The following is a 12,824-nucleotide window of genomic DNA, read 5'->3' as shown; positions in this document are numbered from 1 at the left end:
AGAAATCGTCTATGGCCTCCTGAATTCCCTGGCCCACGTTCCGTGGAAGGACCTGCCAGAAATCTGGGGATTTGGTTCAGTGAGGATTTACGGTTTGATGACCATGTAAAAAAACTGACGGGAGTCTGCTTTGGCACCCTCAAGGCAGTCAGGAAAATGTTTCCTTTGCTTCCGCAGGTGGCTAAAGAGACGATCGCCCATGCCTTGATCCTATCGAGGTTGGACTATGCCAATGCTTTATTCATAGGCCTGCCCGGTTATCTTCTGCGGAAACTTCAAATTATTCAGAATGCCACGGCAAGACTCCTCTTCAGCGCTCCGAGGAGATCCAGCGCCCAACAGTACCTACGTGAACTGCACTGGTTGCCGGTCGCCCATCGAGTGCAGTTTAAAGCAATTATCCTGGCTCACCGGGCCCTTCACGGCTCAGGTCGCTTCTACCTCAGGAAGAGTTTTGCCTTTTATGTGCCTAACTGCCCTTTGCGATCTGCCTCATTCCGCCGGATGATTATCCCACGCTTCCGCAGAGCTCGCTTGGGAGGCCAGTCACTTTCTTTTAAAGCTGCTGCTGCGTGGAACTCCCTTCCCCCAGATCTGCAACTTATCCAAGAGTTTCAACTCTTTAAAAAGCACCTGAAAACACATCTTTTCAGTCAGGCCATCTAATGTACTTTTCACTTCTGACCCCCGTCAACTCCTGCGCCAGGACACTCGTGAGTATCGGTGCGCGCTATAAATCCACTATAACATAACATAACATAACATAACATTTGGTACCTGTTTCCTGGGTCACATGACTAGAGGCAGTTGGCACTGGATATTTGTTTATTCCTCCCAGACTACCACACAATAGAGGAACTGTGTGTTGGCAGGATGGGGCATCCAATCATGATGGGATCAGAGCTGTGCACAGCCCTACTTGCACTTCCAAGACCATGCCTCATCTCACACACTAAGAACTTCACACTAGCCTATTGTGCCCCCAGACAGATTGGCACCAGGGCAGGAAGACATCAAATCCCAGACATATCTCTGGGGGGGGGGGGACTCCTGAAATTTCTTTCACTCTTCAGTACACTTCTGGACCTACTGAAAAAGGAATGTATTCCTGTCAGAGGTCTGCCCTGCTGCCTGAGGCCTGCCCTGCTGTCTGAGAAGGAAGAGTGGGCCTGCTCCCTTTATCCCAGGCTTCCTGAGTGAATCCAAGGGTCAGCTGACTGACCTCCTGTTCTGAACTACAGGAACACAACAAGCTCCAGAGGCCTCCCTGCAACTGCCTCACTGACCTGCTGTCTAGCCCTACCTGACCTGCCTGAAACCTGGTGGCATCTGCCGAAGTGAGTTTCATAATCTCCAAGTGATGCCTCCTCAGGTCCTGGCATCAAAGAGAGCTCCTCCTGACCAAAATGAAGGTTCCACCAAATCCAACACAAGACGACTCAAAGCTCTATAATGAAATGTTGCACAGCTTCACTAGAATCGATACTTAGCAAAGCCCTGTGGAGGGGTAATTCCAGAACTATGTGGCCAGCGCCACAAGTTCTGGAAGGAGGGCATGTAGGGGGGTTGTAATTTAGGGCTTAGGGGAATGGGTAGATGGGGTAGTTTTTAGGGCAGGTGGTGCGGGGTAGGTTTTTGGGCAATGGAAGGGCTTGGGGTAATTAAAGGGGCAGTGTGGGTCAAGGTTGTGGCCGGAAGGGGGCATGGTTTTAGGCCTTAGGGCAGTGGGAGGGGTATGGCTACCTGGAGTTGTTTTTAGGGATTGGTGGTTGAGGTAAGTTTTAGGCCAATTGAAGGGGTCAGGTTGTTTAAGGGAGAGCACAGGGGGGTCAGTGTAGTGTACTTTAAGGGGCAGGGTATTAGGCCTTAGGGCAGTAGTAGGGGAATGGGTAGATGGGATTGTTTTTAGGGCTGAGGGGTCAGGGTCAGGGTAAAGTTTAGGGTAGTGTATAGAGGTGGAGGTAGTTTAAAGGACAGCGCTAGTGTTCATAAAGGGGAAGGGTTTTAGACCCTAGGGCAGAGGAGTGGAATGGGTAGTTGGTGTGGTTTACCATGCATGCTTCTATCATACAACCCCTGCAGAGGCATGCAGCACAGGGGCAAGCTTCAACAGAATAAATGCCTGGCAACATGCAGCCCTGAATTTGAATGCACACTAAGGGAAATTAAGCCCCTCCAATTCTCATAACACAGCTCATCAGAACCTGCGTATAGCAATGCAAAGCACTACAAAGCCTCATCACACTGCTTCATCGGAATGGATGTTAAATAATGTGAAGCCTTGCTAAGTTACACCACACAGACAGTGCACCAATACCATAAGATACCATCCTCAATATGCTAAACTTAGTGCTGTGCCTGGCCTGCACTTAATTGTGTTTGGCCTGAACTTGTGACTTTGATCTGGTCCAGCTTGACCCGATATCCTCAGTGGGCATTTTTCTCCTTTAGGCGTTATGTTTATTTAAACATTTCAATATCAATATCCCCACTTCTACTCATTGGATTTTTGTTGTCTTGGTTTTAAATAATCTATACCATTTTTGTAAATTGGAGTGGATTTTTCTTGTGTTTGTGTTTTCACTGTATTAGTATTTAAGTGCTGCATAAATACTTTACACATTGCCTCTAAGTTAAACCTGACTGCTTGTTTGTCATGCTACTAGAGGGTTACTTACATACTTACTTATGACTACTACCTCTCCTGGGGTATAAGCTATCAACCATAACTCTATTACCATCTCTGTCCTGGGCTTCTCATTCAATCTGACTCCATAGGTAAATTATACCTGTAGTCAGTCTTGAGGCCTTGGCTCACGGTGTTTCTTGGGCTTCCTCTTTTCCTTATCCCTTGAGGGTTCCAGGATTAAGAACAAATTAATTTAGTGACTTTTTGTGGTTCACCCTGACAAGAATTGTTGTTGCTGCTACAGAAGGATTTCAGCCCCATTTTATGCTGCTTTGCAATAAATATGTAGCCGCCCGGCAAGGGATGGCTTTTTCCCCTCTTCAAAAACGATGGGGTCAGATCTGTTAAAACCAGCAATGGCTGCATGTATTAAATCAGATGATGTGAACGTGGTTACCTCTGTAGTGTCAGTCATATTTATGGGCTGCGTGACCCTGCTTGAAAGAGTTGTCCTCCAGTGTAGGATTATGCTCAAGTAGGTAAGCTTTATGAACTTGGTTGTTTCTATCACTGAACACATTATAATTGTATGTATCAGTTGAATAATTTTGCACTACTTCAATGTACTGCACCCTTAGTTCCTAGGTGGATGGTAAAACTGTTTACAACTCTGAAATTGCAATCCTTAATTCCATATAGTGTTTTATATGTTTATATTTAGAAGGTAACCTTCAATGGTAATATGTACCTTTCCCAATGCACTGCACCTTACTATGCCTGAAGAACTCACGGAACACATCATAATTTTATGGATAAGTCAAATAATTTTGCACTACTTCCTTTCACTGCACTTTTACTTCTTAGGTGGGGGAAACATTGTTTATAACTGGAAAAAAGTGAATTTTTAACTTTTTATGTTTTTGTATTCAACAGTGATATATATATATATATATATATATGTGATCAAGGCTGCTGTGTTGCAGCCGAAACGCGTCATGCTGGGGACAGATGAACAATAAACCACCTTTGATGTGAACTAAGCGCTGTTTTGTGGTCTGTACCTACGTTTGGGGAATCGGAGTCCAGTGCCAATCAGTAGGAGTGTGGACTGCGGATATATATATATATATATTCAATGAAAAAACCATAGGTTATAGACCATATATAGTTAGGGATTTGCATTTACAAAACCTTATTTTACTCGCATAAAACCATTGAAATTCCATATATAGTTAGTTGCGCTAACTATATATCGCGCACCCGCAATCCACTGCTGATGATGTCACATATTACATCATTCATGACATGGTCAGTGACATCACTGATGACATCACTGATGACAACATCCATTGACTGTATGTTTCTGTAAAGTGTAAATATGTCTTACATATTGAAGAATGAGTGGATGTATAAGTGTTTGGATGAAGGATTTAGTAGGTGCATGACTGACTGTATGAGTGAGTGATTAAATATGTCTCACTGAGTGCATGGGTTAGTGACTAAACTGTCTTAATTTGTGCATTATTATGTCTGTTGTTCTGTAAACTGCTGCATGTGTTGATAAGTAGCTATATGAGTAACTATATGGGTTATTGATTGGTAGCCCAGGTATTTGTATGGGAGACTGAGTGTGTGTGTGGGTGGCTGGGAGGTGTATGACTCTGTGCATAGATGTGTGAGCAGTTGATTCACTAGATGTATGGTTTCAAAAGTGCATGTGGAAACAGCTGTATGGGCGGTTGACTGTGTGCATGAGTGTATTGGTGAGTGAATGGATATCTCAGTGCTACATGTGAAAGTAAGTACATATGTAAAACACAGTGCATGTGAGAGTTGACATATATAAATAACTGTGCATAAGAGCCAGTGAATGTGTGAGTGGCTGTATGGATCATTGTGAACTTCAATCAAGGATTTTATAAAAGAGTAAATATGTGTTAGTATATGTTTGAATAAGTAAGGTGTGTATAACTGTATAGTTGAGGAAATGGAGGTGTGATTGATTCTTTGCATGACTGACTAGGTGTGTGAGTAACTCCATGGATGAGTGACAGTCTGTGAGTGTCTGTTTACACTGAGTGCACCTAAAGTTATATTAGAGTCTGAAGAGGTTCATCGTATTATCACATGAATGATGTCATCAGTGATGTTGTCAGTGATGCCATTTGAGTTGTCAACAGTGATGTCATTTGAGATGTCATCAGTGATGTCATCAGTGATGTCACTGACCATGTCATGAATGATGTAATATGTGACATCATCAGCAGTGGATTGCGGGTGCGCGATATATAGTTAGCGCAACTAACTATATATGGAATTTCAATGGTTTTATGCGAGTAAAATAAGGTTTTGTAAATGCAAATCCCTAACTATATATGGTCTATAACCTATGGTTTTTTCATTGAATTTCAATGGTTTTTTAAATGCAAATTTCTAACTATATATGGTCTATAACCTATGGTTTTTTCTGTGAATTTCATTGGTTTTTTAAAAGCTAACATCTGTAGCTGTAAAATGTATTCTTCTTTAAATCCCAAAATATATTTAGATGTTTATTGATAATTTTTTTTTAAATTTTTTTTTTCTTCGCTTCTAGTTCGCGAACCGGGAAGCTTTCCGTTAGCTCATCTCGATGCCGCGATCTAGTCCGCGAACCGGTCAACGTTACGTTAGCGGAACTGTGACGCGTCGCGGAAGCGCGACGTATCACGTTATCGCGTAATGCGTCTAATGACGCGCCGCGTTAGCGCTCCCGGAAGTGCTCGGGACCGCGAACCGGAAGCGATCTGGGACGCGGCGCGCGCCGCGTAACGTAAGCGGAACAGGTCATGTGACTTGTTTATCAAACTTTTCATTGGTTCATTTCACTTTTGGTTTCCAAATGATGTATGACTAGGTCATGTGACCTAAAAATAACACTTTTCATTGGTTCAGAACTTTTGCTTTCCCCAAATCATGTAAACCCCTCCTTATTTCCTCACTCTGACTTTCATCTTGGTGAGAGAAAGACCATTTAGCTAGAATTGAACAATGGCTTCTGTACTTGCTGCAGCTGATGGAACCCCACCACCACCTCCACCTCCTCATAAGAAGAGAGGACCACCTAGTCAATTTATCACTAACAGAGAGGAGGAAGAGGAGGAAGAAGAAGAAGAGGACAGAGAGGAACAACAATTTGTCCAAGAGTTGCCCCGGGTTTCAAAGCGAAAAACAAGTTTCATCTGGCAGTTTTTCTCCATCCCTCCTGGATCAAAGAAGGTGAATGCTAAATATGCCACCTGCCTCATCTGTGATTACAGATTGTCGAGAGGCACAGATAAGAAATACAGTATGGGCAACTATACGATGCATCGACACATGAGCAGGTGGCATCCCTTAAACTACAGCCGGGCTGAGTTAAGGGATCTTCAAGACAATCCCACGACAACTCCTGTGGCCAGATCGACCTCCACAATGTCTTTGACGGGAAGAGAGGCACAAGAAACTGTGCCAAACATTCAACCCAACTTCCAGCATATGAAGTTAAGTTGTATATACTGTGGTGCTATGCTGTCATATGGCAACATGAGCGTCAACCTGATGAACATGGCGTTCGAAAAATCATAAATGCCCTAATGCACCCAAGAAATAATTTTTTTTTTTGCTCCAGTTGAGCCGTTTTCAATGCCTGTTTTTTGTTGTCTCCCCTCCATAAAAAACACAAAAAAAACATAAAACAGTTCTAAAAATACAAAAAAATCAAAAAATGTTCAAAAAAAAAAAAAAAAATAAAACAACAAAAACAAAAAAAAACAGTTCTTTTCAGAACTACCTCCCCTTTCAATCAAAATTGCTAGAATGTTTATCACTCTGGCAAGCTCTATTTCTTTTGGTTCGCTTCAAGTTCGCTGACCGGTTCGCGAACTTTAAGCGAACTAAAAAAATATTTTTTAAAAAAAAAGAAGAGTTAGTATAAGGGAAGTAAACAGAGAATAATGTAAAAAGAAAGACAGCTATAGAGAGTAAATGAGAGATACTGTCAATGACATCATCAGCAGTGCATTGCGGGTAAAAAGAGTAGAAAACATTTACCTTATAATTCTTGTTACCTTTTTTTAAATATTTTTTCATACTTTCAATCTGTAAAAAAAAGAACAAACATTTCCAAAAATATTAAAACATGTATTTAAAAATTAGAAAAGACAAGGGAAAAGGTTCAAAAACAAACAGTTTTTCAACAACTTTGACATTTACAGAAGTCTCTGCTTCTCTACGTCCCCTACACAATCCTAAAGATATATATTCTAAAGAAACTGTATCTTGATGTTGATGAACTGAGCCCTATTTTGGAACATGATGTTTTTCTTGCACTGCTAATGTCTCACAATAGTGATGCAATAGCAGCGCAAAAAAGATGTAAAGCCATCATAAAATTGTGTCTAACATTGTAAACACTACCCAGAAGTACAGCACTGAAAGCATTAAAATTGATATTTACAGAACTCAGCTTACCCATATGAACCTCACATTTCTAAATGTATATCATAAGGACAAAAAGCATAACATTAATTAGGCTTCTTTATTATAATTATGGACTGATTTAGGTTTCTGTGGTATAATTATGAATTTACTTAGGCTTCTTCACAGGCACTTTTTAATAGTACTACTTCACGCCTGAAACCATACAGTGCCCATAGATTACTTCTCTGTTATAAACTCACAAGTGCCTGTCTGAACTTAAACCCAACAGTGCCCTATCTCTACTGATATATTTATTTTTTATGCAAATTACAGCAATAAAATGGAAGATGAGCAGAATGTTTCCTTCGAAATTGTTCTGGAGACCAACACAGAAAAAGTTATTGCGGACAATGATGACTCAGATTTCATGGATGAATCACGGGACCATGAATTAGTTCAATGTGTAGAATCAGTGGATCATTTACTTCATTATGATGACGGTCAAATGTTTGAACTTATGTTCACTGAACAAGAACACATATCAGACAGTGAAATGCTAGACGTTGTATTAAATTTCGAAAAACAATCCGAAAAATAAAATTGTATGTAATATTAAAAAATTGTTTGAGTCTTTAATCATTTTTATATGTAATTCATAAACTAGTTAAATGTTAGAAATGTTATTAAATTTTGAAACACAATCACAACAATAAAAAATTGCTTAAAAAATAAAAAAATTAAAAAATAATCAACAAAACCAACAAATAATTAACATACAGTATTAGAAAAGTCTTTCATTCTTTTATCCATAAAGTTCGCTGCCCAGAACGCTTTCCGGTTCGCGAACTTGGCGCTTACCACGCAAAAAAAAAATTTTTTTTTTTTTTTTTGGACCCTCCTAGGCCCTTTTAAAACCTCCACATAAAACCTAGGGGGTCAACGAGGATCTACTATGCCCCCTTATGGTAATTTCCCCCTTTGTTTTTGCCTCCTCTTGTCTCTCGATCCTACCGAGAGACAAGATGGCGGCCGCTCCGGACTGTTTAGAATGTTGACAGACACCGGAGGGCCAATCAGCTTCGCATCGCAAAGTTCCGATACGCGAAAGGTTCGCTAACCGGATCGCTGCCCGGAGCGCTGTTACAGATATATATCTTGATTTAAACGTTAATTTCTCAAAATCCACTGAAGCACATATATTGAGACCTAGCAAAGGCACATCGGGCTAACAGTCCCTACAATTTTGCCAAGTTTCGTGAAAATCCATTCAGCCGTTCGGGCTAAAAGTGAGTCCAACCGCCCTATGGAAAACTCAATGCAAAAAACGCGTTTTGGGACCCCCCTTTTTTCTCAGCCCCCCCTTGACGAAACCCCACCAAATTTTCAGGGGCTGCTCAGAAACAAAATGTGCCATTTTCCTGAAAATTTCAGCCAATTCCGTCCACAAACGCAAAAGTTATTAGGCATAGAATTTTCAGAAATCCCATAGGGAAAAAATCCTAACTATATATACCTACTGGCGACCGCCAGTAGGTAATATATATATATATATATATATATATATATATATATATATATATATATATATATATATATATATATATATATATATATATATATATATGTGTGTTTATATTTAGGAGGTAGCCTCTGGGGTATTATGTACTTTTCCCATTGCACTTGCACTTTACTGCGTTTGAAGAATTCAAGCATCCTTTTCTTCTCAGGTTGTATGACTTTGATGAAAAGACACTTTTCTGGCACTTTAGCGTCTTTTGTATTTTAATTTTTTTTAATGAATTTATTGATAGAATGATGTGAGGATGTTTTTAATAAATTGTCCTTATATTGTTTGTTTTTATTTTTAATATATTATAAGGCTGTCAATCGAAACAATAAATAAAATACTATGGGCCAGTTCATAAAATAAAAAGAAAAATAATCAAAATAACACCGAGTTACAAAAATCCAATTAGGGGAAACAGAGAGATTATTTTTAGTACAATTTGAAAGAAAAATAGCCTGGGTTGGCTACATCAAGTAGATTTGTTTTACTGGGGCCTGGAAGTAGGGAAGTTTTAAAGTACCAATCTGAACCTGGGCTTGTTTGTATTTCTGGAGAAACTCCCTTCTAATCTCTACACAGGCCAAACTTTAAATTAAATCTGGTACCATGAATCTGCTGGCCAGATACTTTATGCGGCTGGACCCCTTTAAGATATGGAGCAAATGTTTTGAAAAAGTTCCCAAACTCCTTTTGGTGCCCTATAACCACAGTAGTACCCTTCCAAGGCAACCGGGACCTCCGGGTAAGCACTTAGATGCTCTAAGGGTGTCAGGTAGAGGGCAACAGCATAGTCCTTTCCTTGTCCAGTTGCCGCTACTGAGTTAGGATTATTTACAGGAGTGCCCTCTTTAGCTTCTTTTATATTCCTGGAAGACCCCTGTGATCAACCTTTTGACAATTGGGGCTCTGTATGTCCTTGGATTTCAAGTTGAAGGGAGTCCAACCTTCTCACTTCCTTATCACTGGTCGCTGATGCCAAGTGCAGCAAGTTCAGTTAGCCTGGTATTTGTTTGCAAATCTAGCAGTGTTCTGATGAAGTTCGCTTGGAGGTAACAAATGTATGTTTGGCACCAGCGAGTGGGTAGTGATGCTCCTGGGCATTTCCTAACCATTGGGTAATACCCTTCCCATCTTTTCAATAGTTCCTGTTAGCCTTACTGTAAACAGCCCCACAATGCTATGTTCCAGGTCATTTTCAAGACGGTGAAAAACATTAGCCACAGTAAACTTGGCTCCAAATTCTGGCACAGGGTATGGAAGTATCATAGAAAAATCAGTGTCCTGCTACATCTCACACTAAATCCAGTTTGAAGCAGACACTGTACCCATAACAAACCCACTGACAGGAGTCTAGTAGTTGCAAAATGAGGGTCCTTCAGCAACCAGACAAGGGATTGTCTTGGCATCCTGTTCTGTCCCTTACAAGTGCACCCCAAGTGTAACATGCGGCGTAACAGATTTACCAAGCAGGATTTCAAAGTGTAGTATTAACAGGATGTCCACAACCCCCACACTGAATATTCTGTGGAGTACAGAGTAGTCATCTCTGCCAGTCAGGTCAGCCTATGTTTGCTTCCATCAGAGGATTATACAAATTAGCCTTCTGACAGTTCAGGCACGTAAAGGGCAGTTTTCTAAAAGTTACTTTTCTTTAAGAGCTATTAACAATTGGACGTCACCTTCGAATTAGATTTTATGTCCTATCAGATATAATGATATAACTATTTTTATAGCTTGTCCTATTCCAGAGAAAGCAGAACCAATATTTCAAAATTGTACTCTGGTTTTCTACATATGACAGCTAGGCCTGACAGAGGGAAAATAGCTTTTAGCAGGTCCTCACTGTAGGGACCCGGTAGCTTAGCTTTCTCTGTGTCCCATAAAAACCATGCACCCTACCTTGTGGGTTATAAAGCTTACATATGCATGGCTTTTTATTATTCAAGTATTTTAACAGGTCACACTTCAGGTTTCATACTTCAGCACTCCTGCTACAATGGTAGACCTTAATACGTTTTCCTTTGTCACAATAGTGGACACCACGATAAGTGTGGCAGTCCATGGGTGGCATTAAACCTTTTATGCCATGACTGTTTATTTAACCTTCCCCAAATCCTACGCATCCTCCCCTTATTTACCTTTTTTTAACAGTGTGTGTTGTTATATGCCAAATCGGTACCATAATATAGGCTTCGGTAATTTCATTGCCCTTCACCTCTATTCTTCCCTACATTACACTTGTCACAGTTTACAGGGACTGAGCTTTTAGGATTCTTGGAAGCACAGCGGGACTACCATGTCCTGTATAATATTTATGTATAAAGTTCATGCCCAACCTCATTCTTAGGTCGACTCAGTAATACAGCAAGATAGGACCCCTTGGAATGGGTATATATACATCACATCTTGCTAAGATAGAAAGGAGACTGATACTTCCCGGCCAACACACTAACTAGAGACGCTGATGTTCCTGCATGTAGATATTCCAGCTCGCAGTGGCCTAACATCCCTCGCTGGGTGTCCAACTCAAGACCAGGATGGGGTCCCATAGTCTCTCACTTTAGGTAATGGGGTTAACTAAATCCTAGCAGGATTCTTGGCTTAACACCTACACAAAGGCTAGGTACATTTAGGTACATCTAGTTAGGGAGACATCGTGCACATCTTTTTTATAGTGTTTTACATACTTGAATGATGTATTTATGATTATAGTAAGATTGTAGCACTATACATCCATTTACCTTTATAGTACTGCTAACCATTTATATCTTATACTGTCTATTGGTTGCTGCAGCTCATCTATTCTACACCCGAAGAACACCTGTTCAATAAATGCTTATTGAAACATGCCCAGCCTGTCTATTCTGTGTATATCTCTGAGGCAGACTAAGTGAGCATGAGTGACTGAGCAAAAGGTAGTATATTGTTTCCACGGTCCTGAGGGATTAGGGTTATCATGTTCGATGGTTGCCAGGAACTATTCTCTCCTTGGTAAAAGGAGATACTAGTTGCACTGTGAGCTAGTTGGTCAAAAGGGCCAACATACCCGATGGGGGTGACCAAAGTTTGTCTGACACCAATCCTGCAGTGTATGTTGTCTAAACGCGCAGATCCTGTATACTTTTTATAAGAGCTACACAACAGTGTCTTTGTATTCATGTATTTTATGTTTTTTTAACTTATCTATGACCATTGTAACTTTTGTTTTCACTTTCTTTTTCCTTTAGTTCTTTCTTTCCGCTTATTTCCTTCTTTTCCACCCCAGTGCCATGTCTGAGGAGCACCAAGGAGCAAGCAGTGGCACATCTTGCAGTCACTGGCACCGCCAAGGGTTGCTCTTCTCCCCTATTTTTTCTGAGGTGGAGGTGGCTTCACTTGTTTTCTTTTGTGCTTCATCACCTCCCCTTTATGCTCGCAGCAGCCGCAGGCCTTGGATTGAGTATGGCTTGTGGGAACATCGACTGCTGTGGGGAAGAGACATCATCGATCACAAACATGACCTGCTCAACCTGTTGGTTGTTGAGATTGCTGGGCTTAGTGAGTAATTATTTAATTTTTGTTTTCTAAAGTGTTAACATTCATTTTTCAAAAAGCTCACACCCAGAAGTAAGTTAAGTTTACGCAATGTTCAGAATATTATGTGATCCACCTTGCACTTGCCAGGTGCTCAGGACTACCTAATCATACTCGTTGGTGCTCGCTTTGGCTGAATATTTAAGAAAGCAAACACAAGGAGATGATGGACGAAGTGCTGAAACTTTTCAGATACTCACCCCAAGTCACAGATCTGGCTTGATTCCATCATCATTCTTTAGCTCACTTTGCCACCTCAGTTCAGACCCAGCCATATGCAAATCAGTCTTGATCCTGTGCCTCATGGGAACAGTCCAGCCCGAACTGCCAAGCCAGATCTTCACTGAACCGGAAACAAGCATCCTGTGACCGGTTTCTGGGTAACACTCTTCATCAGCCAGGCTAGCTTGAATCCAGTGGCAAAGTGAGCAAGGGACCCATGTCTGGGCATACCTTGCCAACTTAGGGTGAACAAAGCAAACCCAAGGAGATGATGGATGGAGTGCTGAAACTTTTCAGACACTCACCCCGCGGTCACAGATCTGGGTTGAATCCATCATCAGTCTTTAGCTCACATTGTCACCTCAGTTCAGACTCAGCCATATGCAAATCAGT

This window comes from Lissotriton vulgaris, chromosome 3_1 (genome assembly GCF_964263255.1).
Source record: "Lissotriton vulgaris chromosome 3_1, aLisVul1.2, whole genome shotgun sequence".
Taxonomy (NCBI): domain Eukaryota; kingdom Metazoa; phylum Chordata; class Amphibia; order Caudata; family Salamandridae; genus Lissotriton; species Lissotriton vulgaris.
This window is presented reverse-complemented; position numbering follows the sequence as displayed.